The sequence below is a fragment of the Macaca fascicularis genome, chromosome 13 (assembly GCF_037993035.2).
Source record: "Macaca fascicularis isolate 582-1 chromosome 13, T2T-MFA8v1.1".
NCBI classification, from domain to species: domain Eukaryota; kingdom Metazoa; phylum Chordata; class Mammalia; order Primates; family Cercopithecidae; genus Macaca; species Macaca fascicularis.
Genome location: NC_088387.1, coordinates 67843002 through 67849463, shown reverse-complemented (window position 1 = coordinate 67849463; position 6462 = coordinate 67843002). Strand labels below are relative to the sequence as shown.

The 6462-nt window shown below is 41.6% G+C and overlaps 1 pseudogene; it reads right to left on the bottom strand.

Moving 5' to 3' along the window:
- Window positions 1-3603: 3603 nt before the first annotated feature.
- Window positions 3604-4594, bottom strand: LOC102120392 (quinone oxidoreductase pseudogene; annotated as a pseudogene).
- Between the last annotated feature and the right edge of the window lie 1868 nt (window positions 4595-6462).

Here is a 6462-nt window from a genome sequence, read left to right as displayed (position 1 = left end):
TTTTTTTTTTTTTAAAGACAGAGTCTCGCTCTGTCAACAGGCTAGAGTGCAGTGGCACCATCTTGGCTTACTGCAAGCTCCACTTCCCAGGTTCATACCATCCTCCTGCCTCAGCCTCCCAAGTAGCTGGGACTACACACACCTGCCACCATGCCTGGCTAATTTTTTGGTATTTTTAGTAGAGACGGGTTTTCACCATGTTAGCCAGGATGGTCTCTATCTCCTGACCTCGTGATTGGCCCGTCTCAGCCTCCCAAAGTGCTGGGATTACAGGCGTGAGCCACCGCGCCCGGCCAGTTTACCCATTTTTTTAAAGCAGATTTTTCATTTTCTTAATATTGCGCTTTAAGAGTTAATTGTCCCGGCTGCATGTGGGAGGCTGAGGCAGGGGAATCATTTGAACCTGGGAGGCAGAGGTTGCAGTGAGCCGAGATCACACCACTGCACTCCAACCTGGGCAATAGAGCGAGACTCTGTTTCAAAAAAAAAAAAAAGAAAGAAAGAAAAGAGCTCTTTGTATATTTTGGATAACAGTCTAACAGTCTTTTTATCACACATGTCTTTTGCAAGTATTTTCTCCAGTGTGTGGCTTGTCTTCTCACTCTCTGTATAGTGTCTCTCTGGTGTTGTATCTGAAGAGTTAGCCTTAAAAAAAAAAAAAAAAAAAGCCTTAAATTTAAGGTCATTTAGATTTTCTTCAATATTGTTTTATAGTTTTATCATTTTGCATTTTACATTTAGGTCTATGATACATTTCGAGTAAATTTTTGTGAAGGGTGTAATGTCTATATCTAGATTTGTGTGTGCATGTGTGTGTGTATATCCAGTTACTCTAACACCATTTGTTGAAAAGACTGTATTTTCTCCATTGTATTGTCTTTGTTGCTTTGCCAAAGATCAGTTGACTCTATTTATGAAGGTCTACTTTTTTTGTTTTGTTTTGAGACGGAGTCTTATTCTGTTTTCCAGGCTGGAGTGTAGGGGCGCAATCTCGGCTCACTGCAACCTCCACCTCCCAGGTTCAAGCGATCTTCCTGCCTGTGCCTCCCAAGTAGGTGGGAGTACAGGCGTGTGCCACCAAACCTGGCTAATTTTTGTATTTTTAGTAGAGACAGGTTTCGCCATGTTGGCCAGGCTGGTCTCAATATCCTGACCTCAGGTGATCCACCCACCTCAGTCTCCCAAAGTGCTGGGATTACAGGTGTCAGCCACCACCCCCAGCCTGAAGGCCTATGGTTCTCTTTTCTGTTCCATTAATCAATTCATTTATTCATTTGACCCATTCATACATCTTTATCACTGTAGCTTTACAGTAAACTCTTGAAATCAGGTAGTGTCAGTCCTCTGACCTTGTCCTTCTCCTTCAATGTTATGTTGGCTATCCTGGGTCTTTTGCCTCTCCATATAAACTTTAGAATTGGTTGGTTGACATTCACCAAATAACTTGCTAGAATTTTGATTGGAATTGCATTAAATCTATAGATCAAGTTGGAAAGAACTGACCTCCTGAGAATTTTGAGTTTTCCTAATCATAAACATGGTGTATCTGTCTTTAAAAAACATATAGGCCGGGCACGATGAGACTTCATCTCACTCTGTCACCCAGGCTGCAGTGCAGTGGCTTGATCACAGCTCACGGCAGGCTCAACTTCCCACGATCAAGTGTTCCTCCCACCTGAGCTTTCTAAGTAGCTGGGACTACAGGCATGCACCACCATGTCCAGCTAATTTTTTAATTTTTTGTAGAGATTGCGTCTTGCTATGCTGCCCAGAACTTCTGGGTTTGAACTTCTGGGCTCAAGTGATCCTCCTGCTTTGGTCCTCCAAAGTGCTGAGATTACAAGTGTGAACCACTGTGCCCAGTCAGTATATCTCTCTATTTATTTAGTTCTTCTTAGATTTGTTTATGTATTTACTTTTTGTTTTCCCAAACAGGGTCTTACTTTGTCACCCAGGCTAGTGCAGTGGGGTGAAAACAGCTCACTGCAGCCTTGATCTCTTGGGCTCAAACGGTCCTCCAGCCTCAGTCTCAGTCTCCCAAGTAGTGCACGACAGGTGCCTGCCATTATACCTGGCTGATTTGTTTTTTGTACGGATGGATGTCTCATTTTTTTGCCCAGGCTGGTCATGAACTCCTGGCTTCAAGCAATCCTCCCACCTTAGCCTTTTTTTTTTTTTTTTTCTGACACAGTGTCTCACTCTATGGCCCAGGCTGCAGTGCAGTGGCGTGATCTTGGCTCACTGCAACCTCCGCCTCTCAGGTTCAAATGATTCTGCTGCCTCAGCCTCCTGAGTAGCTGGGACTACAGGTGTGCACCATCATGCCCGGCTAATTTTTGTAATTTTTGCAGAGATGGGGTTTCACCATGTTGGACAGGCTGGTCTCCAACTCCTGACCTCAGGTGATCCACCCTCCTTGGCCTCCCAAAGTGCTGGGATTTCAGGCATGAGCCACACCACCCGGCCGCTTGTTGTTGTTGTTGTTGTTAATTTTCTATAGATTTTTATTACACATAATTATGTTATGAGACAAATGCATATCATTCCTAATTTATCAAATTTGTGAGCTTATTAATTTCAACAAAAACATATGACGCTCACCACACAAACAGGTAACTCTAAATCTACTCTGAAAATATAATGAATTGAGAAGTATTACCTATTTGGAGACTACGTATTATATGAAAGATAAAGAGATAAAGCTCCTGTTCTCACAGAACATATGGGGTCATTGGCAGCCAACCAGTAATGAAGTGAATATTGTAATACTTGGGAAAATACTTAGAAAACTAATAAATTGTCATGGACATTATTTATTCTTGCTTTTATAAAAGACTTATAGGGCCAGCCATGGTGGGTCACGCCTGCAATCCCAGCGCTTTAGGAGGCTGAGGTGGGTGGATCACCTGAGGTCAGGAGTTCGAAACCAGCCTGGTCAACATGGCGAAACCCCATCTCTACTAAAAATACAAAAATTAGCCAGGTGTGGTGGTGGGCACCTGTAATCCCAGCTACTCAGGAGGCTGAGGCAGGAGAATCACTTGAACCTGGGAGGCAGAGGTTGCAGTGAGCCGCAATCAAGATAGGCCACTCCAGCCTGGGTGACAGAGCGAGAATCTCTCAAAAAAAAAAAGGTACTTAGAGATCCAAATGAGATTAGTTTACAATAGAGGTTTTTAGTCTAGAAAATGTTCAATGTCTAATACAGTCATGGCTAATTAGAGACTAGAGAACCTTTATAAAGGTAAGTAGGCTTGAAAACACTTGGAAACTGAGCAGTCTTATTTTGAACTAGCATGTTTTAATCAAAGGTATGGAATTAATCAAGTAACAATTAAGAATTACTGGAATGCACCCTCATGCCAAATGACCACTAACATGATATTTGCTACTATGATGACTCCTAGATTTGAGACAGATGGCATAAAAAATATTGCTAGCTATATGATGAATGTTACTCTTCTGCCTCTGCTCTCTAAAGAAAAATCTCATTTTTTTCACATAAGAAACTCACTGAATTGAATGTTAATTAAAGAAAAGATAGGGTAAGTACAACTGGGAGAAAGACAATACCTCTAATTACATAAGAAATCCATGAAATAATTAATCATCATAAGAGAATAATCGTTTTCCAGTAGCCCCACTGCCGTGAATGGTAGTTTCTAGAGCCTGGGCCACCTTCTCCAGTGGATATTGAGAACCTATTACAGGTTTCAACCAACCAATTTCCATTCCAGCTTGAAGGGCGGCTGCATATTGCTGAAATTCCTCCTTGGTTGAGGAAAAGAGAGTAACTCCAATTATACCCGACTCCTTTGCCATGGTGTCCCGTGGGTTTATTTCAGTAGTACTCTGTTGCCAACAACTATCACTCATCTTCTATGTGACAGAAGACTCAAATCTTTACTAAGATTTACATTAGCTAACATTTCAATAATTACATCAATTCCTTTCTCACCAACATATTTCTTAATTTTATCAGTATAATTAATTTCTCTGTGATTGAACACTTAATGGATTCCATTTTGCAAAACCACCTTTTGTCCTTCCTCAGTACCAGCAGTGCCCAAAACCTTTAAGCCATAAACTCTAGTAATTTGGCATGCTGTTAATCCAACTTCTCCGGTCGCCCCGTGAACCAGAACACCCTCCAGCTTCCACACATGCACTGTGGATCAGAGTTCGATAAGCACTAAAATATAGAATACTCATGGCAGCTCCTTGTTCAAAGTCCAGTTTTTCAGGCAGTTTGTAAACTGTAGTCTGCTGCAAGATTGTACTCTGCATAGTCCCCAGAGATCGCGCTGCTAGTGAAAACTCTGTCACCTTTCTTGAAAGCAGATGCTTTATCTCTAACAGCTTCTATCATCCCAGCCACATCTGAGCCAGGAGTATGGGGTAAGGGCGGTTTTCTACTGTAAGTACCAGAGTGAATGAATGTCTCCGTGGGGTCGACACCACATGCTTAGACCTTGATTAGAACTTGATGGTCTTTCGGAATCAGTACTGCAATATCTGACTGCTGTTTCAGGACTTCTGGTCTACCAAATTCAAAAACTCTAACAGCTCTCATCAACTTCTGTCCAGTTGCCATGGTGATCTAGATACAGAATCTGGAGTGGGAATTAAAATCTGTGAGGGTGGCCAGGAGTGGTGGCTCATGCCTGTAATCCCAGCACTTCGGGAGGCTGAGGCGGGCAGGTCACGAGGTCAGGAGTTCGAGACCAGCCTGATCAACATAGTGAAACCCCGTCTCTACTAAAAATACAAAAATTAGCCCTATGTGATGGCACATGCCTGTAATCCCAGCTACTCAGGAGACTGATGCAGGAGAATCCCTTGAACCCCGGAGATGGAGGCTGCAGTAAGCTGAGATCATGCCACTGCACTCCAGCCTGGGCAACAGAGCGAGACTCTGTCTCAAAAACATAAATAAAACAAAATAAGATAAAGAAATAAAATCTGTGAGGGCTTCTTCAGATTCCAGAGGAGGAGGCCTGCCACACTGTCTCCTACTTTTGCCTTTTAAAAAAAGTTTTAATTTATGTAACATAGTTGTACATATTTTGGGGGTATATGTCAGTTTTTTTTTTTTTTTTTTTTAAGAGATAGAGTCTAACTATGTTGTCCAGGTTGGTCTCAAGGTCTTGGGTTCAAGCAATCCTCCTGTCTCGGCCTCCCAAATTGCTGGGATTATAGGTATAAGCCACCGCACCTGGCCATATGTGATATGTGGTACATGTATACAATGTGTGGAATGATAAAGTCAGGGTTATTGGCATATCAATCACCTCAAAAACTGATCTTTTCTTTGCGTTGGAAACATAACAATTCTTCTCTTTAACTAGTTTGAAACACACAATAAAGTGTTGTTAACCATAATTTCCCTAACATACTATCAAATACTAGAGCTTATTTCCTCTATCTGTATTTTTGTAAACATTAACCAACTCCTCTTCATCCTCCCTACCACCCCCCAGTTCTTAGATTTCTTTCATTAGAGTTTTGCAGTTATTCTTATATATATCTTGTACATATTTTGTTGAATTTATACATCAGTATTCCAATTTGGGGGATGATAATATAAATGGTATTGATTCTAATGTCAAATTCTACTAGTTCACTGCTGGTATATAGGAAAGCAATTGACTTTTGTAGGTTAACTCTGTACCCTGTAACCTTGCTAGAATCACTTATTAGTTCTAGAAGTTTTTTTAAATTTATGCTTTCAGATGTTCTACATAGACCATCATGTCATTCATGAACAAAGACAGTTTTATTTCTTTTTTCCAACCTTTTGTTTCCCTTTCTTGTCTTATGGCATTTGGTAGGTGTTCCAAAATGATGTTGAAAAGGAGTGTTTAGAGGAGACATCACTACTGATCGTAGCAGGAAAAGTTCTAGTTTTTTTCACCATTAAGTATGATACCACCTGTAGATTTTTTCTGGTTTTTTTTTTTTTTTTTTTGAGAGAGGGTCTTCCTCTGTCACCCAGGCTGAAGTGCAGTGGCATGCTCACAGCTCAACTGCAGCCTCAACCTCCCAGGCTCCAGTTATCCTCCCACTTCAGCCTCCCAAGTAGCTGGGACTGCTGCCATGCCTGGCTACTTTTTGTAATTTTTGTAGAGAAGAGGTTTTGCCATGTTGCCCAGACAACAGGTTTTGAATCGCTGAGCTCCAGTGATCCTTCCGCCTTGGCCTCCCAAAGTGCTGGGATTACAGGCCCGAGCCACCAGGCCCAGCCTGTGGATGTTTTTTTTTTTATCAAGTTAAGGAAGTTTCCCTCTATTCCTAGTGTGCAGAGACTAACATAACATCGGTATTTTCATCTTGTCCTTGCATTTGTTTCACTGGAAAATAGTTATCAGCAGATTCTGAAACTGCTGCTCATGTTTCTAAGGTCTGTCACTCTAGGACTTTACCCTCTAGCAAGGATCAATACTTTTGCCAAACGCTCCACGA